This window comes from Mirounga angustirostris, unplaced genomic scaffold (assembly GCF_029215605.1).
Source record: "Mirounga angustirostris isolate CCGP_5_RB_7025 unplaced genomic scaffold, mMirAng1.0.hap1 SCAF_10, whole genome shotgun sequence".
Classification (NCBI taxonomy): domain Eukaryota; kingdom Metazoa; phylum Chordata; class Mammalia; order Carnivora; family Phocidae; genus Mirounga; species Mirounga angustirostris.
The window spans coordinates 14,998,264-15,022,950 of record NW_026991718.1 but is presented as its reverse complement, the minus strand read 5'-3'; the positions used below and the strand labels follow the sequence as shown (position 1 = coordinate 15,022,950).

The 24,687-nt window shown below is 48.7% G+C and overlaps 1 long non-coding RNA gene across 1 annotated transcript in view; it reads left to right on the top strand.

Moving 5' to 3' along the window:
• The first annotated feature begins 4,599 nt into the window (after nucleotides 1-4,599).
• LOC123850850 (uncharacterized) overlaps nucleotides 4,600-24,687 on the top strand; it is a 113,062-nt gene continuing 92,974 nt past the window's right edge. The window contains exon 1 of the long non-coding RNA XR_008506829.2: nucleotides 4,600-4,777. This is a non-coding gene — a long non-coding RNA (uncharacterized LOC123850850). The remainder of the gene's footprint in view (nucleotides 4,778-24,687) is intronic.

Here is a 24,687-nt window from a genome sequence, read left to right as displayed (position 1 = left end):
CATGGCACACAATAGGTTTTCAGAATACAAGTTCAAGTGGTTGGAATGGACTGCAGGAACCCAGTTAGGTCATGCAAAGTCTCCCCGACCTCTACCTGGTTCCCTAGGAAGGCTCTGCAGTGAATTAGGTAATGCTCACTTCTCACGGAGGTGCCTCTTGGGATGCTTGGCAGTGCAGGGAGGTCAGGGGCTGGAGGGGCTGCAGGTGAGTGAAGAGGAGAGCCCAGGCTCATTAGCAAAGGAGAGACTATGAGGACAATCCTAGACCATAGGAAGAGCTGCAGGAGGGCTTACTGTAATAAAATCTGGAGTAAACAGACTTGGGTTTAAATGTGAGCTCCATTTTTTACCAGCTGTGGACCTGGTATGTTGCTTAACCTTTCTGCACCTTAAATTTGCCATCTACATGATGGGACTGATAATCAAGACCCTTTCTACCCCAAAAGTTGGATTAGCTCAATATGAGTTAATAAATTTCTGACTCTTCACTGCTCTGCATGTTGAGGGATAAGTTGTATCCTCTAGATTATAATCTATACAAATATGTGGTTGGCCCACTGAGCTATAGGCCTGATTCCTGAGTTAGGAGCACCGGTTTCTCCCTCTTCCATCGGTTCGTCTCTTCTCATCTCTGACTTTTCTCTTCTGTATTTCTCCCAAGATCTAAAATTATTATTCACCATTGCATCCCCAAGCCCACCCGCAGTTCCCCAGCATGGGAGTGCTTTCCTTGTGGACAGAGGCAGGCAGGACAAGGCAGTGGTGGGATTGCATATCAGTGCCTCCTGCACGGAGAGAGATGTCATGTGCAGCCGGTGGGCAGTGATGGTGATGTTTTGACATGTGTTGAGTGGTTTCGATTCCAGAAGGTGCACATCAGAGTAGTGGGACATGTTTGGATAAATCAACCAACCTGAATCGGAGCTCTCTCTCTCTTTTTTAAAAGATTTAATTAATTTATTTATTTGAGAGAGAGAGAGAGAGAGCACATGAGTGGGGAGAGGAGCAGAGGGAGAGGGAGAGAGAGAATCTCAAGCAGATTCAGTGCTGAGCCTGGAGCATCATGCAAGGCTCGGTCTCATGACTCTGAGATCATGGCCTGAGCTGAAATCAAGAGTCGGACACTTAACTGACTGAGCTACCCAGGTGCCCCTGAACTCTTTCTTATACCAACAATACAGCTTTCCTTCTTTTCTTCCTAATTCTCATGTCTGCCTGCTCAGCAGGGCCAGAGCATCCAGGCTAGAGTGAAGCTGTCTTCTTCATTCCCTTGCTCTCTGGACAATGGGTCTTCACCCAGGGCGGGCTGTAGAACAGATTTTGTGTCGGTGTGGGTGGAGAAGCAGTTCCCTCTTGTGGGTGCTGACACCGTCCTTTCTGGGACTGCAGAGAACAAACCATTTGGAAGGTTGTGAATTGTACATATCTCCCACTCTCCCTCCTCCTCCCCCAGGACAGCTTCATAAATGGGTGCCAAACCTAACATTTTGAGAGATTGGTGAGGAGGGCATTGAGGGGTACCAAAGGGCTTAAACCAGCAGCAGGGGGCTTGGTTCAGGTTTGTACGAATGGACCTAACAGGGGCCATGAGTGCCAAGTACAGCAAATGCTTGGATCACACTTGCTGACCATCGTACTCCAGACAGGACCTCTTGGGAAGTTTTTAACTGCAGAGTTACTTCTGGAAACTGCTCTCTCAGGTATCATGTTCTCCTGGTTACCCACAGAGCATGCTTTGTCAGATACGCCCCTTCATGGCACAGATACTAATTGAGCCCCTACTCCTTGTCATGCCCTGGGGCCACAGAAATGATGAGGCCTTGGTTTCAGTGGTCAGAAACTCATCTTCTAGCAAGGGACACAGGATAGAGTTGACAGGATATAAGTAGACAGGATAGAGGCAGGCCCAAGAATGTGGCAGGAGAGAGGAAACACTTCTCCAGTGGAGGATGGTCTTAGAAGGGTTCCTGGAGGAGGCAGAGGAAGAGCTCACATGTGAAAGATGAACAGGCATTCAGAGGGAAGAGGTGGCAGCATGGGGGTGGTGGCGTGAATCAGCTATCCTGGTCTGCCAGGGAATGAGGGGGTTCCTGGGACATGGGATTTTCAGTTACCAAGATGGAGACAGTTCTGAGCGCACTGGGATGGTTGGTCACCCTAGGCAGTGAAAGGGCCAGTTGGAAGGACCGGGGTTTGTAGCCCAGCTCTGCTACTGAAAAGCTGTGTGGCCATGGGTAAATTGTTTAACTACTCTGAACCTAATTTCCTTATCTAAAATCCGAGAATATATGTAGGACTCCACCTAGCCCAGTGGTATCAGTATCAGGTAGTTACTTAGGTGGAGAAAGCAGCATTTTCAAATGCCAGGCGGAATGTGGTTGGGGCAGAGCATGAAGAAGGGTGTGGTGAGAGGTTGGCTGGAGATAGAAGCAGGAGCCAGATTAGAAAGGGTCTGAATAGCATCCTAAGGAATTTAGATTTTTTCCCCTAGGACAACGGTTAATCACTGAATTAATTTTAGAAGATGAGTAAGGCAAGCAGATTTTTGCCTTAGAGAGGTTGTCTTGGAAGCAGAGGGGAGAGTAGATTAGGAGTTGAATCTGGAGGGGGCAGGGAGGGTAAGGATGATGTAGTGAAGTGATCGGGAACAGGGAGTTATATTCTGAGAAAAACAGGAACGCTAAGTGGAGGATTCCAGAGGAGGCCATCAGCCAGCTCAGAGTCAGGCTGGGCGCCCCAAAGGTTAAAGGGGTAGGCATGTCATCTTCTGAGGTTAGGTGCTGCCCGTGGACTGTAGCTACATGCTGGGCTGGCCTGGAAGGTTCTGTGCTTTCCAAAGAGATCTGACACCTGGGAAACTGTGTGAATGAGGATGACCTCATGAGCTTCTTGGGATGTTTTAGGTCCTCTGGCTAGCACACAGGTCCTTCTTGTCTTTTCTCCATCTTCTTCCTTGGCTTCATCCTGCATGGGAGGCTTCTTGCCAGTGCTTTGACATCTCATCATCTCCATGGTGACAGAACAATGGTGTCCTAAACACATGACCTCACCGTGCGGTTATGCAGAAGAGTGTGCTGGAAGGGGCGCTGTGGGGGTTTGACGAGTCTGGTTGGGATAGGAACCCCTCTGGACCAGATGCCTCTGGAACGGTTCCCCAGCCCTTGGGAGAGGATGCACCAGCCCTGCAGTGGAGGTAACTTGGGCTGGCCTGCCGACAGTGGTCTCAGCCGCCTTTGCAATTTGGAATTGGGAACAACTTTCTGTAGATAATAATCAGAAGTTATAAAAGAGAATTGACTGACCTCAAATAAATAGGTTGTGGTGTTTTTTGTACATAAATACTTCAAATAAATGAAAAGGCAAAAGACAAGTTTGGGAAATTATTTGCAGTAAATATAATGTACACAGTTATTATCTTCAATATGCAAAGAGGTAAAAAGAGATTTAAAAAGTTATAATAACTAAGAAAAAAAAAAACCCTAGTAGAAAATGTGACAAAGATAAAACCAGAAAATTGATAAAGGAAAGGATTCATTCATTCATTCATTCATCCTTTCAATAAATTTATTGAGCACTTACTATGTGGCAGGGGCTAGTGCAGGCATTAGAAATACAGTAGTAAACAAAACAGGCAAAAATCCCTGTTCTCTGGTGTTCCAGTGCTTTCTACGATCTCTCTCTCTCTCTCCTGTATCTTCTTGTATTTATTTTTTTACATTAATTCCAGATAAACTCTTTATTCATCTGGAATTATTTTCACATAAAACCGAGTGGAGAATTTCCTCTCCCCTCTAATGCAAGCCACATTCCCTAACAATTAATTAATGAACCCTATCTCTACTCAGTAGCTCCCTTAAATCGTCGTGGCTCTGTGCCACCACCGACCCCATAGGCTTCCCGTGGTTGGGAAGGGTTGTGACAAAGGTAACTCTAGGTCACTGTGTTGGTCGCTTTCTCCAGGAGATGGCCCTCGCAGTCTTCTTTGCTCTCTTACCTGAATGAATCCTTAGAGACTTTGGGAGTCACAGAACAAAGAGAACTTATATTGCACAATTTCTAAAGCTGATTTCCAGCATTCCCATCATGTTTTGTGTCTGGTCATGTTCCTAAAGCTTACACATTTTTCCTGTTTCTGGGACATGACATGGTCACACATGGACGTGGTTGTTGGGGACCATCCTGCTGAGCGTATTCTAACACAGCCATCTCAGGGATGAGCAGTGCCCTTTAGAGCTGTCGTGCGAGCCCCGGTTTTTTCCTCCTGTCACCCATACGCTTCTTTTAAAAAAAGGATTTGCGAAAAAATTGGAATAAATTTAGTTTGCCCCCGGAAACATGGTATTTCTTCAAGTCTGCTTTTATGTCTCACAGTAAAGTTTTTAAAAATGTTTTTAATAGATCTTGCGTGTTTTCTCATTAAGATTATTTTTAGGTTTATTATAATTATTTCACTGCTCATTTAAATGGAGTATTTTTTTTTTTCACCACTGTATTTTTGATTATTATTCACTAGCTGATTTCTGGTATATAGGTAACTGATAGATTTATGTATTTTTATTTTATTTATTTTTAAAAATATTTTATTTATTTGGGAGAGAGTGAGAGAGAGAGAGAGAGAGAGAAAGAGAGAGAGCACAGGCAAAGGGAGGGGCAGAGGGAGAGGGAGAGGAAAACGCAGGCTCCTCCCTGAGCAAGGAGCCTGATGCGGGGCTCTATCCCAGGACCCTGGATCATGACCCGAGCTGAAGGCCGATGCTTAACTGACTAAGCCACCCAGGTGCCCCTGATTTGTGTATTTTTATTATTTGTTTGTTTATTTATTTTTTAAAAAAGATTTTATTTATTTATTTGACAGAGTGAGAGACAACGAGAGAGGGAACATAAGCAGTGGGGGAGTGGGAGAGGGAGAAGCAGGCTTCCCGCCGAGCAGGGAGCCCGATGCGGGGCTCGATCCCAGGACCTTGGGATCATGACCTGAGCTGAAGGCAGACGCTTAACGACCGAGCCACCCAGGTGCCCCAGATTTGTGTATTTTTAACTTGTAATTGCTCACCTTACTAAACTGTTACTAGTTTTGGTAGTTTTTCTCTGGGATTTATTTATTTTTTTTGTAAAATATAGTATCTTCTGCCAGTAAGGGTAATTTGATCTCCTGGATTTAAAAAGAAATATATCTGTTTCATGTTATTGGCTAGAAATAGAAAATGTATAGTTATGATCGTGACAGAAGTCATATTTGCCTTGTTTCTAATTTTAGTGGACATGAGCCTGTTGTTTGACCATGAGTAGGATGTTGATTACAGCCTTGTAGACTGCTAGGGTTTTTTTTTCTTTTTTAATTCATAAAATGTATAAAAAAATATATCCTTAGAATCTCTTATGGCTTTTTTTTTCCCTGTGACATATTGATGTAGACGAGTGTATACTTCCAAATCCTAAATCATCATTACATTCCAGGGATAAATACAGTATTAGTCATATTGAGTTATTCTTTTAATATCTCCCGGATTTGATTTGTTTTTTTTTATTTGGGATTTTTGCATCTATACTCATAAGTAAGATTGATCTCTATATATGTGTGTGTACATGTATACAAGATTACACATATAATATTATATATGTATTTGTATATTATCTTGGCCACTTTCTCATTAAATTACGTTTGTCTTCTAAAAGGAATTGGGACACTTTCCAGCTTCTTCTCTGCTCTAGAATAAGCTGAAGGAACTAATCCATAAAACTGTCTTAGCTCATAGCCTTTTGTAGAGATAATTCCTTCACATTTTTTTCTAATTTATTTCATGTTTAATGGTGTAACAGAGGATATTCTTCTTAAGTCAGTTTTGGTAACTTTTATCATCCTAGAAAATTGTCTATTTCATCAAGATGTTCATAGTAATAAACATAGCTGTTCCTCCTTAGCACTCTGGTCATGGGATGGACCTTAATTAAGTTTACCCTGATTTTCCTTGGAACAGCTGAGGCAAACTGGACATTTCAAGAGACAATAATTACCAAAGAGGATGGATGGGGAAAAACAGCACAGAGAATTCAAGAAGCCGTGGCGACCACAGCACATTTTCCAAGTTCATGGCTTCTGAGCTCCAGCCTCTACCTTCTCGTCCTAAAGGGTTGACAGTTTTTCAGACACTTTGCCTGAATTTTTTAGTTTCTAGTTCTATATGGATTCCTAACGAGAAGATTCCATTTTAATACTAGAATTCCCTCCTAGACATTTTGACATTCTTGTGGCTGAAGCCGCATATGCCAGAAGCACTCTGATCCTCTCCTTGGCCCTCCTTCCTTCCTCCTTGTCTGGTCTTCAGTGTGAGGGCACCCCTCTCCCTATAGGTAAGAATAGCCCCTTACACCTCGGGAGGATTTGTCCCGGCCCAGACCTCATCCTGCCCCTAGTCACTTAGCTACGTGATGAACACCATAGCAGGAATGCTGCTTGCTTTCACAGCAAAGGAGAATGATAATATATTTGTAAAATCAACTATTGTTTATCCTTAAGAAAACAAATCTTGATTAAGAACATTAAAAATGTTTCAATCCCTTGTAAAAGTTTATATACAAAAGAGGCAAGTGTTGCAAATTATGAGAGTAAACCAGTAGTGTTTGGAAGACAAACACTTCTCATTTATGGTCAACTCCTCCAAAATGGATCTTCATCATTTATTTTTTTTTTAAGATTTTATTTATTTATTTGACAGAGAGAGACACAGCGATAGAGGGAACACAAGCAGGGGGAGTGGGAGAGGGAGAAGCAGGCTTCCTGTGGAGCAGGGAGCCCCATGTGGGGCTCGATCCCAGGACCCTGGGATCATGACCTGAGCCAAAGGCAGACACTTAACGACTGACCCACCCAGGTGCCCGATCTTCATCATTTACATACCGGTTCATACCTCCTCAACTTGGAGAGATGGGAGATGGAGGTGTTCTAGAGCTAGAGAGGCTGCAGAAGGATGTCTGAATTGGAAGTTTTGCTCAGGAACTGGCTGGGGGAGAGGTGAGCTATGGGGCCAGTGATCTGACCTTCATGAGGGCATCTCCGGTTGCTGGGAACCCACAGAAAACACAATTAAGGCCAAGTCCAGGCAGCTGAGTGGTGTTACTGTGCTGTCATAGATGTCTCATTGTAGGGGTCTTTTCTTCCAGAAGGGGACCCTGGAGGTACCGCTTCCCCTATTTATTCATAAAATGCTGGTCATAAACATTTGAGGGATCCTGGAAGATGGTGAATAATTTCAAATAGTCCAGTAATCGTGTTCAGACCACACGCCACTGCTGAGAAGAGCTACCATGGCCAATGGGCTTGATCTCAAAATGGGGCTGGTCTTCTCATTCACATTAGGAACTCATTGTGGCGAGGACTTTGTCTTCACTTTGACCCACTCTCCCCTAGACAGACATTTGTTCCTGTTTACTACTGTGGACAAAAGGCCTAACCAGCCCGAGTCTGGGCAGCGAGTTCAGTCCAGAGACCCTAAGTAAACCCGTCTCTAGAATGACTGCTCTTGTCCATTCTGAGAACTGTCCCACCGGCCCTCCAAGGGCGAGTTCAAGTTCTCGCCTCTCCAGAAAACTGCCTGTTGATTACCCCAGTCCAAAGGAGTCTCTTCTTTCCTTAACCTTCCAGCAGCATCGACTTTATGCAGAACTTCTGAATCGCACTCATGTGACAAATATACTTAGTAAATGTTGAGATGATGAGGAAAAGTTGAATCAAGGCTTTCCACTTCTGAAGACAGCCTGGCTTTCAGAAAGAGATTGTGGAGCTCAGGAGCAGGTCTGGACCACAGTGGGTTCTCTTCATTCTGCTGTTAGTTTTTTTTCTCAAATGGCTTCAGACTATATTTAAGCTGATTTCTGGTGCCCGCCCAGGAAGCCCCATTCTGCAGTCTTAGGGGTTCCCCTGGGCACATCCAGGGTTTACAGAGGGTCTCTGGACCAGGCTAGGCAATCGGGGCCTGTGTGTCCTGCCACTTATATCCAGCCTTGCAGTGTGGTGGGCAGAGTGCCAAGGGGGATTGTCTTTGCGTTTGCTCAACTCAGGCAGTTCGGTGCAGACACACCTGGCTCTAGGGCTCTCGGTGCTTTATGACCAGAACAGCTCTGGGTGGAAGCTCAGCTCACTGCATCCTATATGACTTTGGTCAGTTTCTTCCTTTCGCTGGGCCTCAGTGTGCCCATCTGAAAAATAGGGGTATCGGACTTAACAATCCGAGGCTCTTTTCACTCTGAGAATTTGTGACACGTTGGACTGGTTGGGTGAAGGAATAAACATTAGGTGTAATAGTTTGCTAGGACTGTCGTCATAGTACCTGACACAGTGTGGTTTAAGCAACAGAAATGTATTTACTCATGATTCTGGGGCCGGGAGTCCAAGGTGGCAGGGTTGGCATTATTCTGAGGCCGTTGACCTCAGCTTGCAGATGGCTGTCCTCTCCCTGTGTCCCTATGTGGTCTTTGCTCTGTGTGCCTGCATTCCTGTGTCCAGATTTCCTCTTTTATGAGGATGCCAGTCAGATTGGATTAGGGCTCATCCATATGACCTCATTTTCACTTAATGTCCCCTTTAAAGACCTCTCTCCACATACAGTCACATGGTTGGGTACTGCAGGTTAGCCCTTCAACAGGTGAATTCTGGGCGGAGGCAGTGGGCAGGGGGCAGAGGGAGGACACAGGGCACAGTTCAGCCAGTAACTATAGGAAGGAGAAGACCGGTGTTAGGTAGTGAAAGCTCCTGTTTGAAGAAATGCTTTTATCCACTTCAAGAATTAGTAGCAAGTGGCAGCTCGAACTAGGCTTTGAAATGCCACATGGGGGTCCTTGGGACCTTCTTTAATGCATAGGTAGATTGATCTGTAATAGACGTATACTGATCTCTATGTGCAGCAAGAAGGTAGACTGATGGAGGGGTGAATCTGCCCCTCAGTCTGAGGCTGAAGATGCATCCAGGGCAGGATGGGGATGTAAGGATGAAAAAGTAAAATGAGGATGATTTGGAAGGCCCTAAATTGTGGGTGAAGGGGCTTAGCCTTCTCCAGTAACAGGCAGAGAGGTAAGTGAGTAAAAGTTGTTCAGGTATTTCCCTTTCTGATGGAGGTGACTTTAAAGGCAGAGTCCGGGTGAGCACCCTACCCAGGGACCTGAATCCCTTCCAGTGGAATTTCTAGGACCCTGGTGAGGGGTCAGGGGCTTCCATAACTCTCCTGAAGTCCCCTTGCCTTTGCAGTCTTCGCCCTAGGCTTGTCTCTAAAATGTGGCCTTTGAAGTAAGTTTATATAGGAAAGTGCCCGTATGAGAGCCGGGACTGTAGAGATGGTCCATTCCAAACATCTCATCTTAGTGGGAAACTGATGATCAGAGAAACAAATAGTTAGGTCTACATTGAGGTTGTGCATTTAGTTGGGAAGAAGGTTGGATGAGAACTCGGGCTCCTGACCCCCGGTACGTGGCATCTGCCTGGCCAGAGTGCAAGTGTCATGAGCAGGGGCAGTCCTGCCTAAGGCAGGATGTGTGGGACGCAGCAGGGTAGCTCTGTGCTCTCAGTTCACATGGTGCCGTGTTCTGGTGCTGTAGAATGTGCAGCTCGAAGCAGCAAACTCAGAGACGGCTCTGCAGAGCTCCTGTGTTCCAATGGCTCCCTGCACCTTCTCAGCAAATGCAGCCGGAGTGACTTGGTCCCAGGTTCCTAGGTGAACCGGGGGGGGACAAACCCCTTAGGGCAGATGCAGCTGCCTCCCAGGGCTAGTGACTTCTTAAGGTCCCCCGTCTGTCCCCAGGCCTTGCTCATCCCGCTCAAGGATTAAGAGAAGCTCACTTCAACACCACTGGGGTCAGGGGGCTGCCAACGGCAGGGGAGGGGGGGCAGGTATGTGGGGTGGGTGAGGTGCACTCGGCCCAGCATTTTGCTTCTCCCAGAAGACCATAACCAACACGGTTTGGATGCAGAAATGAGAGGCCCAGACACAGCTGCCTGGAACTACCACGTGCTGCCTTCCCCGGGCTGTGAAGCCGAGTGGGCCCATGACAGGCTGTGGGGCCTGGGTTCTGCCTTCAATGTAAATCAGTTCCACTGTCATGGGCAGGGGCTGATTTATGACCCAGTCTTTAAGCTCGTCAGACCCTGTTTAGGGCATTGAGAGAAGAGGCATCATCAGACCCAGGCAGGGGTTCAGCTCCCAGAACCATGGTCGGCACTTCCTGGTAACCATTGCTAAAGTAAGTTTGTGTGGGGATGAGTGATAGAGAAAGATAGGGACTGGTTTACGTACTGATGGGAGAGACTGGGCAAGTTTTCCTGGGTGTCAGCTTCCCCAGGACATCTCAGAATTGATATTCCACTGAGGGGATATTAATAGGGACTGACTGAGGGCTAAAGCAGGTCAGAGTTTAGGATTTCTGTCCTTGGATCTTCTCAGGTGTCTTTGGCAACAATGATGAAGGTCAGGGGGAGCACAGCCCCAAGTGCTGCTTTTACGTGTTTTGTTCAGGGGCACACTTTCCCCGTCCCAGGGTGGGCTGCTTTGTACAGGCAGGCTGGGGCACATGGGTGCAGCCCACTGAAGGCATCTGATAGCTGGGGCCTGTGTAGCTTGGAGGCAGGTGTGGGGCAGGGCACTCTGAGCTGGCTGGTGAGAGGGTACAGTGCTGGCAGGCTGACCCAGCTGGAGCCTTCCTTGGCAGTAAAGGGGCCTTAATGTGGCCAAAGTATGTGTGTTGTTGGGCTGAGAACTGAGTCAAAGGGATTGAAGATCCAAAATATTGTTTGACAGTTATTAGTTTTTTGGGTTTTTTTTTTTTTTTTTTTGGTGTCTGTCTCCTTAATAATACAACAACTGTTTCAAGTTTAATGGATTCTAAATAATTCTATGTTTTATTTATGTAGGAACCTGGAGGGCTAATGGAATCTCCCCATATCTTGAAACGTCCAAGCTGGAGTTCTCTCAGAGCTTGTCTGGTCCCATCCCCCCATTTGATGTATCAGAAATTGGGTCTTAGAAAGGGGTGCTGACTAGCTCAGGGTCATCCGGTGAGGCTGCAGGAGGGACTCACATCTCCCACTTCTGGGACGAGGAGAACTGGACTGTGGACTCTGGACTGTGTGAGAACTCTGCATACAGCAGGTGTAGACCTGAGGTTGTCCTGTTGGCAAGCTGTGGTGGCTGATTTGGGAGTTTCATTGGCAGCAACCAGAGGTGGTGGATTCTCTGGGTAAAGTTACCCCAAACAGGTCACATGGTGACCAGCCACGATTCTATCACATGTGCATGGGTCTTTACAGTTTGTAATGTGCTGACACGCACATCCTCTCTTATCTTCCCCACCTCCCTTTGCTGTAAGAGCTCCATTTTATGGATGTGGAAACTCATGTTCATGGAAGTCAATCCTTAGGGGCTTCTGAACATCCCTGTTTCTTCTAGATTGCTCATTTTCCCATCAGTTACTCCCTTATCCCCTCTATCCCCTACTACTGGGATCTTTCCTTCATTCTGTGCTCCTCCATTCCCTGCTAATTTCAGTTTAGTCCCCTTGACCCTTGCTGATGTTCAACAAGAGGAGGAAAACAATGCAGGGGCAGGGCATCTAGTTTCTCTCTTCTCTTGCTTCCCAATGAGACAGACAAGTAATGAGCTTGGGCAAATCATACCATCATCCATATTATCCCTTTGTCTCTCCACTGGCTTCTCTGAAGAATAAAAGCTTAAGCCTTTTCCCTACCCTGTTGGCTCTCAAGCTACCCCATTTCTTTCTGATAGTCCCCAGAATGTTTTAAAGAAATGTCTGCATTTTCTGCCTCCATTCCTTCATGCCTTGTAATCTAGTTCTTGCTCCCTCAACCCGAGCTCGAAGGTCACTGATGTTGCTTGTTTGCCAAACTCAACAACATTGCCTAGTCCCCATCTTCCCTGCACCCTTCAGCACTGTTGGCCACCATCATCCCTCCAGAAACTCCTCCCTTGGTGTATTAGGAGAGGCTAGGCTGTGCTGTGGTTACAAATGATCTCAGTGGCTTAAAGCAAAGAGGTTGATTTCTCACTCTTGAGGAGCTCTGGTTCTGCTCCATGCTCTCCTCACTCCTGGACCTGGAGAGCAGCCTCTGCTAGAACATATGTGGTCACTGTAGCAGAGGAAAGAGAGCTCCCCAGCGTATCACACCAGCTTTGAATGCCTGGCTGGAAGTGACGTATCACTTTCACTTATGACTCATTGGCCAAAAAAGGTCATAAGTTTCTACTTCCTACAAAGCCTGACTCCCACCATGCTTCTGGAAGGGGAGGCAGGACTCTTTGATGAACAGCACTCATGACTGCTCTACTTCATTGCTACCCTGACTTTTCCTACTTCTCTGGATGCCCCTTCTTTTCCTCCTTTCCTAGCTCCTTGGCCTTGTCTTAACTCTCAACTCTTCAATGCAGCATTCTCTGATATGCTCTAGTATGCCCTCTAGATTTTTTTCCTTCTTCATCTACTCCAGTCCTTTTACTACAGCTTTCTTTGCAGACATCCCCCAAATATGTTTTCCACCCTGACCTCTTTCCTAACTTCTGGTCTAAACTTCAGACATGTTCCAAACCAGACTCTTTATCCTTTCCATCCAAGGTCAGCTCTTTGCACCTGTTTTCCTGCTTCAGAGATGCTGGAGGCCCAGACTAGTCTGTCTCCTTGCAGCTGCCTTCCCGCTGACCCTCTTCCACCAGGAGCAGACTCCATGATTTTACCCTTAGGACTCACAGCTGTGCTCCTGGTGCTCCTGGCGCTCAGAGTTCTAAGTCCCCAGTTCTGTGCCCTGCCAAGCAAAAAACTTGGATGGTAATAAATAGAGCCATTTAGCTCTAACAGGCTGAGCCCAAGTTGAGGGTGAGGCCTGGGAGGAAGAGTGGATCCAAGGAGCTCTTGGCACGTCTGGGGCTCAGTAATGCGCTCTTTCCCCTCTTCTCGAAGGCCTGATTCAGTGACTCCTGAGCAGCTGGGGAGCATTGCCTCAGATGCCTCCTGCAGCCCCAATGCCCTGACAGCCCCCATGTCAGCCTGCCTGTCTGAGCGGCCAGATGGCTGCTGGGCCCTGGCTGTGTGGGAGGTGAGAACTCCATGTCCCGGGCCTGGCTCACCCTTGCCTTTTGGGTGCCAGCTTTTGATTGGGAGATCCCAGGAGCTTGGATCTGGAATCTGAAGTTTCTGGGCCTGGGGTAAAGGAAAGGAGAGGCCCCCTGATTCTTGGTGAGTCTTGTAATTCAGTTCTTCATGGTTGTCAGCCCTCCTGCCGGTGGGACAGGGCCAGCGGTGAGGTGGGATGTCTTCCTCCAGGGACTGGGGAGAGGAGCTTGTTGTGCTGTGTGGTGGCCGGGCCCTGGGTCTGCTGTCCGAGGGGTGGGGACCGGAAGTGGGAGAAGGGCTACTGGGGGGCAGGAAGCCTGTCTGCTTTGAATCTGCAGGGGAAGTACCCGGGGCTCTAAGTGAGGGGTCTGTGTTCAGCCCGACATGGTGAGGGGGTATACTGCATCTCTGGCCGTAGGGGGAACTTGTGCTCTCTGGTTGGAACAGTTTGCTTCTCTCCAGTCTCCTCTCTGCTGACTTCTCCCCTGCTCACTCTGTGCCTGTCCCAGGGGTCCCTGCTGCTGCGACTCACAGGTGCCACACATGTTCTGCCTCAGGGCCTTTGCCCTGGCAGTTCCCTTTGCCTGGAACACTGTTCTCTCTGTTCACATGGCTACCTCCTCACTTTCTTCGAGTGTTCGCTCAAATCTTACCTTTTCAAGGAGGCATACCCCGACCCTCTTTTAATTCTGCAAACGCCCCCCACCCATAGCACGCCTAACCTACTCTTACCCTGCTCTTTTTTTCTTTTTCCATACCACTGTTAGCTCACAACATACAACATAAGTTCTACGACATATTTATTTGGCTTATTTTTGAATATCTTTCTCTCTTTGCTGGAATGGAAGCCCTTGGGGACAGGGATCTTTGTTCTGTTCATTACTAGAAGAGTGCTGCATAGTAGCTACTCAGAAAATAAATGAATCTGTCAAAAGAAGATAGGGATGGTAGCTGACCCCACCTCACAAGGGTTCTGGAGAGTCCACTGGGTACTGTCCGGAAGTAGGCTTTCCAATGTTTTTCAAGTTCACTCTCAAATGAAGACTTACCACCGGGGCGGGGGGTGAAGTTAGAGAGACCCTGAAGTCCACACCAGAGAGGAGGTCCCGCTGGAGTAAACGTGTGGCACGGGCCGAACTGGGTGAGGCAGCGGCTCAGGTGGTGAGGTCCGCCATATTGGGCATCTGGATCTGGAGCCACTGGTGGCTTGTTCATAATGGCAGTTAATGCACTGAAGTGTACCGTAGCTTTTCTGGGTAGAAGGGCAGGGATGGAGTTACAGCTCCGTGCTGGGAGGTGGTACAGCTGTAGTGAATCCCAGCTGTGCTGTAGCCTCTAGCCCATGGGAGCGTCTGGGCAAATGAATGACATATGTTTAGAGACTGGAAGAAGGTCGAAACATATCATGCCCCTCCCCTGGGTCCTGCCTCTTGGTAGGTTGCTCCGAGTTCAAAGTGCAGACTGGGAGAGCCATGGGGCTTGGTGGGCATTGGCTAGCAAGTCCCCAGATTGCTCGCTTGTAGATAGCAGCTACTTACGACTCAGCCTTTTCTGCTGCATCCTACACTTTTGACCTTCCTTCTTCCCCCCATCCTGTTGTGCCGAAAGTCTTCGTTTCTCAACCCCCTGTTATCTAAGGCCCTGCCTTCTACACAGGTGTCGAATGTAAGTAATCTGACCAGACTGTGAGTGTGGGCTGGTGCTAAGCATTGCTATTCGCTGTCAAACGCAATCCCCGTTATCCTGGAAGAGGAGGCCCTACAGCTGAAAGTTGACCTAATCTTTACAGTCAGGAGGGAGTTTGCAGTGATTAAAGAGCCATTTCCTGCTGACATGTTGATACGAGCAGCCTCCAAGTTGTAGAGGAAAGGAGCCGACAGTCAGGACCCCGGGAGAGTGGCTGGTCCTGGCTCGGGCGTGTCCAGGGTGGGGGGCGCTTGCTCATGCGATCTCATGAGGCCATCTCAGCACTCCCCTTTGCAGTGTGTGCACCCTTGGGGGATTGTTCCCTGTCACGGTCAAGGTTGCAGAGGGCAGGCTTAAGTTTGAGTAGAGACAGCTGCCGTGTGTGAGTTGTTACTTTCCAGCTCTTTGAAGGACTGGAGGACCCAGCAAGAGAGCGGGTTTCGTTCTCCACATGGGCTTATCCCAGGACAAGAAGGATTTAGGTATTCATGGGGCCTTCTTATAGAAAGGTAAAGAGGGTCCATGGGAGGCCAGACCTTAGATGAAAGCAAAGAGCTTGGGGAGAAAAATGGGAGTGTGTATCAGGACACTTTCAGATGCAGGTTTAAAAAAATCCAACCCAAAATATCTAGTAAAGTGGGGGATTTATTATTGGCTTTAGGTCTTCCAGTAGAGGTGTGGCTCAAATGGCATCATCGGGGCTTTGCTCACTCAAGTTTTTGGCTGTGCTCCTCCCTCCCCCACTCACCCTGCCCCTGGCTGTGTTCTGTAGACAGCTCTGTCTCCAGGAGGGGGAAGATGACTGCTGACAGCCTCAGACGCCCCTACTCCTGGCTTGGCACCAACATTGGATCAAAGGGACTTCATGTCCCCTCTTATGTAGAAAAGGCATAAGACTGGTGCCATGTGGGGATGTGACCATGTGGATCCCCACTGCGAGTGGACTGGGCCAGGAGGACGTGGTGGTGAGGATCATGACCACGTGGGTCAGAGCACCCACAATGGGAGCCACATAATCCTCCACTTCCTCTGCCACTCCTCTCTTGGGCTCATGTTTCCTTCCATTTACCATTCCCTATGGCCAAGGGTTACTCACTGTAGGTTAGAATGAGGAGGTAAAAATTTTAAAAGAATAAATGTGAATTTTTTGCCTTTCAGATCAGTTGTACGTGTAGGAAAACTGCTGAGAAATCGCTCCAGTTCAGTCACTGCTGGGTGACTCCTGTTTTCCTCCTTTTCAAACGGGGGTGTGTATGGCAGTTGCCTTGTATGCATCCCACCATTGTATGTTGGGTGTGTAGGGGACAGATAATGTGTCGCTTTTGTTCACAGGCCTTTAGATCGAGGCTGTGTCACACCTATGGGACGTCAATGGTATCTGGATCTGATTTAGATGGAGAGACCCCCGGATGTCAAGCTGGAGACCTTGCTGGAGAGCATGAGGACATTTTGAACATTGGAGGGATGTGAATTGTGGCAGAGTGGTTGTGGCTGTGCTTGAGTGTGTTTTTGACTGATCCGCATGATGGTATTGCTTATCCCACATGTTCTGTTTGTAATATGGCCTGACAGCCCACCATTAAGAGGTAGAATCTTTGTCCCCCACTCTTGGAACCTGGGTGGGCCTTTGTGACTGCTCCAAAGGGTTGAGTGTGGGGGCCATAGTGCTATGGACTTTCAAAGCTATCATACAAGTTGATAAAGCCAGCTACCACTGGTCCTTCCTCTGTTAGGACGCTTGCAGGGAAGCTCAGGCCATGGGGAGAGGCTGCATGTAGGTGCTTTGGTCATCATCACCTACATGCGTCAGTCACCAGACATCTGAGTGAGGAAGTTTTGGTCTCCAGCTCCAGGCCCCATCTGCCCACAACTACATGAGAGATTCTCAGAGAGAACCACCTCATCAAGGCTGTCAGCCTCCAAAATTGAAAGAGATGATGATGATAAATGATCGTTGTTTCATGTCACGAAGTTTGGAGTTTTATTCTACATAATAATAAAACATGAGAAGGGTTGATATGGAGATTTGAGGGGGAATTTCAACTGTCCACCATCTTGAGATGAACTTGGGCCGTGACTACCTAAGCAGCTGAACTACTTTTTAAGAACAACAATTTAGGTTGGGCGCCTGGGTGGCTCAGTTGGTTAAGCGACTGCCTTCGGCTCAGGTCATGGTCCCGGGGTCCTGGGATCGAGTCCCACATCGGGCTCCCTGCTCTGCGGGGAGCCTGCTTCTCCCTCTCCCACTCCCCCTGCTTGTGTTCCCTCTCTCGCTGTGTCTCTCTCTGTCAAATAAATAAATAAAATATTAAAAAAAAAAAAAAAAGAACAACAATTTAGGTTGCAAGGAAGCTCCCCTGTGTGTGTGGTTAATTAGGGAAGTCAAAGTAGGCATTAAGCAGGTGGTTGAATTTTTGAGGTGGAAGAACAGAGTTAGTGGGATATTTGGCTAACAGTTTTATAGACATTACCAGAAAGATCTAATATTTCTCAGAAACTTTCCTTTGGAGGGTGGAGATGTAGGAATAGAATCACCAGTTCTCAGTTTCCTTCTGATTAAGTCATCTTCTGATTAAGTTGATGTCTTGCTCTGGAGGAGTATAGCTGTGTGAACCTTCCTGGGGACTCCATCAGTCCTCATGCCTGGAGTCATTTTTGCTGATGATCTGTCAGGCCTCAGACCCTGCAGACCCCTCCTGAGCTGCCCTGCTCTCACTTGTTATTCTCACTGCAGTTAGCACCTGCCCCTTTGACTTAGGCCTCATGCAGTATTTGCTTCCCCTGTCCCCAGGACACATTCATTAGTGGGCAGGCAAGGCTGCACACCATCTGGCCTCACTTTTCCTGGCTGCCTTCCTCACCTGCAGCCTTCCAGAAGAACTGGTAGCTCCATGAATATACCACAACTTCTCTTGGGCCCTCACCAAGGCTGTTCCTTTCTTCTGCTGGAATTGCTATTCACTTCTGCTCTCTTTCCTCTCCCTCCATCCCCATCCCTTGCCCCTCTACAGGAAGTACACCTCTCCCACATTTACTCATCTTCATCTACCAATGCCTATTCACTTCCCAGGTCTCCATGAAGAAGCCCCTACCTCCAGGAAGCCTTACATAACGCTGCCAGGACTGCTTCCCTTATCAAACATTATTTCACTCTTTTGTCATTGGTTGTTGGTTCCTATGAGAAGGTGACCTCTCTGAAGGCAGGGACTGTGTTTGGCTCATCTCAGGACATGCTTTCGTCAGTCTTGTGTCCCTCACCAGCCTAGGACCTCCTTTAGGCTGGGGCCAAGCTTTCTCTTTATACCCAATGAGGATGGACACTTAGGGCTTCATGAAGCTTGTTGACTGACTGACCAGTAAGTTTTGCTGAGAGCATTCAGAGACCGAGTCATGTACAAGTTTGTCAGTCTAGCATAATGGACGAAAGACCTGTTTGAGCCATGGCTGCTTGGTGTGGCAGCCACGGAGGTGGGCTGCTGGGGCCTCCTGCGAGGAAGAACTTGTGGAAGAGCAGCGGGGAGGGTGTTTAGCTGACAGCCTCCTGCTGTGGCACCTTTGGGATCCTTCACAGGGTTTTAGCCAAGGTGGCTTTCAACCTGGGCTTCTTTCAGCCAGTGGCTGAGCGTGGAGGGTACACCAGGGCCTGGACATTTCTGCTCAGGGACCCTGGGCAGGGGGCCCGGGACCCCCCACCCCAAGGGCAGTCTTTGCATTGGGTCAAGACCTGAGACCCCTTTACAGGGGTCAGACCCGAGGCTCCCCTGCTACCCCCTGCCCCCCACTGCATTATCCCAGGAAATCTTTTACATCTATCTTGTCTTGGCATCTGTGTCTCAGAGTCCAGCTAACACACTTTGTGACATAAGACAAGCTTCTTAACTGGTCTGTGCCTCAGTTTCCTCATCTGTTAAATGGACATAGTAAAAGTAATGCTTTCATGGTTTGGTAGTGAAGATTAATTACATATTAAGTGCTTATGTGGTTTCTGTCACATAAGTACTCAAAGTAAGATGTCAGCTGTTGCTACCTACTACCCACAAACCAAAAGATTTGGTACTTCCCAAGAGCATGTCTTTCTCATCTGTCTATACCCAGCACCCAGCACCAAGCTCAATATCTAGCACATAGTAGATGCTTAGTAAAAGCTTGGTGAGCCAATGGAGGTCAGTGATGCTAAGCAATGTTTCACAGCTGGAATAGCAAATTGTTGAACTAGTCTCTGTGAGAGGACCTGCTTCTGGAGCAGAACCCATTTGAGTGAAGACTCCTATCAGCTGAGCCAGGATGAGGGGACCCTGTGAGCCACCAGCAGGGCACCTTTGTCCTGGTCAGTCCTGCCAGCAGGTGGATTTTCAGACCCCAGAGCTGCCCCATCATATGGCAGGGAGAGGGGTGAGTAAGGGAAATCTTTGTCCTCTGTGGAAAGATGTCCTTCATGCCCCTCCTGGAAAAGGCCAGGCTCTGGGTGCCCCTTCTGGTGTGCTGGGCCAAACCCAGTCTCAGAAAGCATGCACAGGTGCATGGGTCTCAGGACGACACCTGACCTTGAATCAGAGCCCTTCCATGGACAGGAAGTGACTATTCTCTAGGACTTGGCTTTCCAAGGAGTTAAAAGGAAGCAATAGGGTGGAGACCAAGGGGCACCCTCTTGTCTGCAGGGTCACAGGTGGTGTGCCGTGGGACCAGTTTTGTGGGTTAGGATCCCTGAGCCCTGACATCTGTCCCGCTGGAGGTCCATCAGCTGCTGAAACCCAACACGAATCTACCCCCTGGGCCTGCGGGCAGAAAATGCTGCAGCCTTAATGGCTTCAATTAGCTGTCCTTTGGACAGTTCATTTATGAGCTGAATATTTGCAAGTAACCCTTATTGAGTGGAGATGTTGCAAAGGGACTTTTTACCTGGGATCTTTTCTGGCACACAGCTTGCCCGAGCTGAGCTGACCTCTGTGGTTTAGAGAAAGCTGTTTTTTTTCCTTGGGAGCTTGGGGCAGAATCTCAGAGAGTCAGACCCTCGGGGGAAAATGCAGCTCCTGTTTACTGAGAACTTTCTGTGTGCCTGAGGCAGTTCTAAGCACTTTGGAGATATTGTTTCTAATAAATCCTCACAGCAGCTCCAGGGGGTGGGAGAGGGGGCATGAGGACCCACAGTTTACAGATGAGGAACTAGCTGAGGTAGAGACAAAGTGACTTGGGGAGGCCACATAACTGGGAAAGTCAGGGTTTCAAGCCTGGTGGCTTGGGTCTCAATGTCCTATCTTTGCCTGTCATTATACTCAGAGGGAAAGGGAGCTGGGGCAGGAGAGCACTGCTTAGTATGTCAAAGGAACACAGGAGTTAACTGAAAGAGCTCTCAGTGGCCAAAGCTGGAACAATTTGAACAAGGAAATAAAGCATTATTGGGTTATTACCCAAAGTATAAAATAAATATCCATACATTCTTACTTATACAAACAATTGAATACAAAAAAATCTGTGCAGAAGAATTCTGAATAATTTATATAGAAAACCCTCAAAGAGATGGAACATAACCACACCCCTGTGCATAGTGACTTCCTTCCAAAGAGTAAAGTACACAGAAGGGGGGACACAGAGTAACCTCATGGTGGAGAAACATGACCAGCACAGCCCCAGCCGGGGGACCAAGGTCAACACCAACAGTGATAAGTCAGGTTCATAGCATGTAGCTTTCAGATGATGTGATGGAAATGACACTTTATGTCTATGGTCTTTCTCTCAATAGCCCACAACCCCAGTCAAATCATGAAAAAAACCATCAAACAAATCTCAATAGAGGTCATTTTACCGAACCCTGACCAGTACTCCTCAAAACTGTCAAGGTCATCCTGAACAAGGGAAGTCTGCGAAACTGCGACAGCAAGAATTGCCCAAGGAGACACAGTGACTCAATGTAATGTGGTGTCCTGGATGGGATCCTGGCACAGAAAAACTCATTAGGTGAAAACTAAGGAAATCTGGATCAAGTATGGACTTTAGTTAAAAGTAAAATATCACTGTTGGTTCATTAGTTGTAACAAATGTACCATACTCACGTGAGATGTTAATACTAGGGGAAACTGGGTACAGAGTAGGCGGGAACTCTGTACTGTCTTCACCATTTTTTCTGTAAATCAAAGACTGTTCTGCAAAATAAAGTTTACTAAAAAAAAAACAAACCAAAAACAAAAAGCCATCATAACAGGTTAAGAAAGAGACTGCAGAAGAATGTAGAAACTTCTGTATTTTAGTACTTTTAACAGCATGTTTTTCTGGCTTTTTGAACAGAGGCCTGCATGTTCATTTTGCACTGGGCCCTGCAAATTATGTTGCTGGTCTTGGTGCCAGATGTCCAAGCTGTCACTGATCCTGGAGACAGACTGGGGTTTTCCAAGGTAGTAATATTCTCTACAGGGCATTTCTTGGCCAGAACCACCAGAGCATAGCAGGATTGTTCTGGTGGAGGAGGAGTTCTCTTCAAGGGAGTATAACCTGAGGGCCTTGCTCACTAGTTAAGAATATCCTGGGTCCTCTGAGGGGCACCTGGGTGGCTCATTCGGTTAAGCATCTGGCTCTTGATTTTGGCTCAGGTTGTGATCTCGGGGTCATGGGATTGAGCCCCACATTGGTCTCTGTGCTGGGTGTGGAGCCTGCTTGGGATTCTCTCTCTCCCTATCCCTCTGCCCCTCCCAACCCCCTCCCAAGAAAAGACTATCCTGGGGCCTGTGATGGTCTTGGCCCCAAAGCCCAACCAAGGTGCACTTTCTGGGGGCAGGGCATGACCATGGGCACCATGGGGGGTGTGTCCAGCAGGATAGGAGCTAAGCTTTGCTCTCTAGGTATTTGTGGCCTAAGTGGAAAGGTGAGAAGCCCTCCTCATAGACAAAGATGACCCATGACTGGCTGGGTGGGCAAGGAGGGACCAAAAGGAATGTCAAATGGATGTAAAAAGGAATCACATACTCCTGGGGGTTGTGGTTAAGAAAGCTTCCAGGAGGAGGAGAGAAGAGGTGCTGCTGAGCCCTGATGCAGGGGCACAACTCAAAGTTGAGATGAAGCCCAGGCAATGGTCTCCAGGGTAGAGGAGTTTGAGTTGGAGAGGAGCAGGAAGAGGCTGCAGAAATAGGTTGGGAGAAATGAAGCGTCTTGAAAGTCTAGCTAAGCAGTTGGGACTGGAAGACACCATGACTTTTGAGCAGGGCTGTGACATGGTCATGTGTGTGGCTCGGAGAACCTCCAGGTACAGCATGGAGGGTTTCATTAGAGGAAGGGATAAGGAGAGTATTGCAGTTCTCTGGGCCTGCTGGGAGAGAGGGTGAGACCAGAACCAGGGTCGTTCTATCCCTGCATGCTCCATCTGTAGGCACCCCATGGCATACCATAGTCTGTTTTACCTTTTAAATCATCCACAGAGAGTGCATGTCCTAGAGAAGCTGCTTGGTAAAGAAAGTACTGATGTGGTTGGCGTGTCTGCACTGGTCCAGCCTGCCCTGCTTCCTAGAGCCTCCTCTCCTCCTTAGTAGCCCCGGAGGAGGAGTTGTGGTGGGTTGGCCTTCAGCCAGGCCAGGCCAGCCTAAGACAGATTTCATCGTGGCACCGTGAGCAGTCGGGTCGGGAAATGGGACTGGTGACACCGAGCCCTGGAGAAGGAAGTACAGCCGTTTACAGGGCACCCTCCAAGGAGCCTCTGGGGAGTGTGGGCACCAGCCTTTGCTGGGTTCCAGAGCCCAGCTGCCAGCTCAGCAACGGCAGTCCTTCTGGGCACCTCGGGGCTCTCTCCAGCTCCCTCCTGTCGGCCTCTGCATGCCTCCCCACATCCCTGCTATTCTCCCAGCCCCCCGAGCACACTATACCTGTCGCCTTCCCAACCCTGCCTGATGTTCCTCCCCCCCAACTCCTGCTCACCCGTCACCGTCCAGACCCAAGCCCTTCTCTGAGGCAGCCTCACTTGGCCTCCAGACCACAGGGCTGTGTGAGTCCCCAAGGGTCAGCTATCTGTATTTCACCCCTTACCCCGTGTAGTTTAGGCTCTTGTAGAGTTTACATTGGGAGCTCCCTGAGGGCAGAGAGGGCAGGACAAGGTCATCCCACATCTCTGTTTCCTACCTTTCAGGGCTGTGGGTCCTGGCTGGGAGGATGCTGGCAGGATTCATTTGTGCTCCTGGGAGCTTCATGTGAGTGGAGGTTGGGGTTGGGGGGCTGAGCTCTTTGACTGCTGGATGGTTTGGCTTTGGGGCTTCCCTCTACCCCTGGGCTTACCTGGACTCCCCCCCACCCCCCCCATCCCTTGCCATGCCCCTCTTCCTTCTCTCTCATCAGGTGCCTGCTTGCTGCTAACTTACCCCTGCCAGGCCAGAGAACCCAAAGCTGCTGAGTTCTCTCTTGTCTTTGGATGCCAGGGCCTCATTCGGATCCATGGATGAACCCCTTCCTGTCACTCTCTGTACAGGATCTCCCTTTGCTTCCCCAGAGGCCTTCGGGGCTGAGTGCCCCAAGGCAGGACTGCATGAAGACAGGAGTTTGGCTTGGGTGGAGAGGTCTTCAGCATCCCTTGAAATTTTCTTCTATCTTCATTTATTCAACCAATACCATTTGAATTTTTATCTCCTATCAAGCAGTAAGAATACAGAGGTTAAAAGGAGAGCTCCTACCCTCCAGGTGCTTGTACTCTAGTGATGCAGAAGGGCAAGCAAACATCATTTTGAGACCATGTCATAGGTATTAGAGGCTTAAGGAGCACAGAATAGCCTCTCATCCAGTCTTGGTGGGTCAGGAAGTGCTTCCCTGTGGAAGTCACAACTGAGGCCAGGAGTGCCCTTCCTCTGACTAGGGGTGCCAGTCCAAACCCAGGTCCCTGTCCCCTGGAGCAAGCTCTAGAGAGGACCAGGGAGGCCCTGAGGGGCCCCGAGCTTGGAGGAGGTGGGGGGAGGAAGGGGTAAGGGGGAGGAGGGAGAGGGATGTAAATGCAGTGCTAGGGCCCAGGTCTGGATGGATGGGCGGCCCAGCTGCCTGGGCACTGAGCCTGTGTGCTGCTGGCCCGACTCCCACCCGTCCTTCCTTTGCCTCAGGACAAGGCTGGGCTTATGTGGGGGCCTGAGTGACCCCAGCTGGAACCGGAGGGCTGCGGGTCCCTGAGCTGTCAGCCTGGCCTTTGCATCAGCTCCTTGGCAGGGTCATGATGGTAGAACTGCCTGTCCCACCACATCTGGGACAGAATGGGGGGTGGTGCCGACCTGCCAGCCCAGCCTCTTTCCACTTTCCTCCCTGGAGCTGAGCAAGTGAGAACAAACACAACAAACTTTTAGTCCAACCTCAGGGGCTTTGATCTTGAGCTGCCAAGGCCATTCCTGGGCACTCTGTGCTGCTGTTTCTAGCCAGATCACTGTTTGTGCAGAGAGAAGTAGAGCTCACTGAAGATCTGGTGTGGATACCCTGACCTCGGCTCTGGGGAATGTTCTGGAGGCACCGTGCCAACGTGCTGTACTTTTGAGGCTCCATGGATGTTCAAGAGCTGTGGACTTTGAGGGCTAGAAGTGTCTTGGGGGGCATCCCAGCCCAAATCCCTTCCATGGGGAGTCTCAGCGGGGATACCCCCTGGAATCACAAACTGGAATCACTTGGTACAGTTTCAGATTGTCCCCTGAGGGATTCAGCTCCTCTCCTCCCCGGCTGCATGTGCAGATGTGAGGAGGAGAGTGTGACCTAACCGTGTTGTGTTGGAAGGGACGCATGATTGGAAATCACAGTCACTGCGTCCCTCATCTGCTAGCCCCTGTCTGGATGCCTCCAGTTATGGGCCTTCCTGCCACACGATGACAGACAGCTGAATCGTTGGTGAACTGAGGTCACTGATTCTGGTTGGAGGGGAAATACAACCTTTGAAATTGACAAACCTGGATT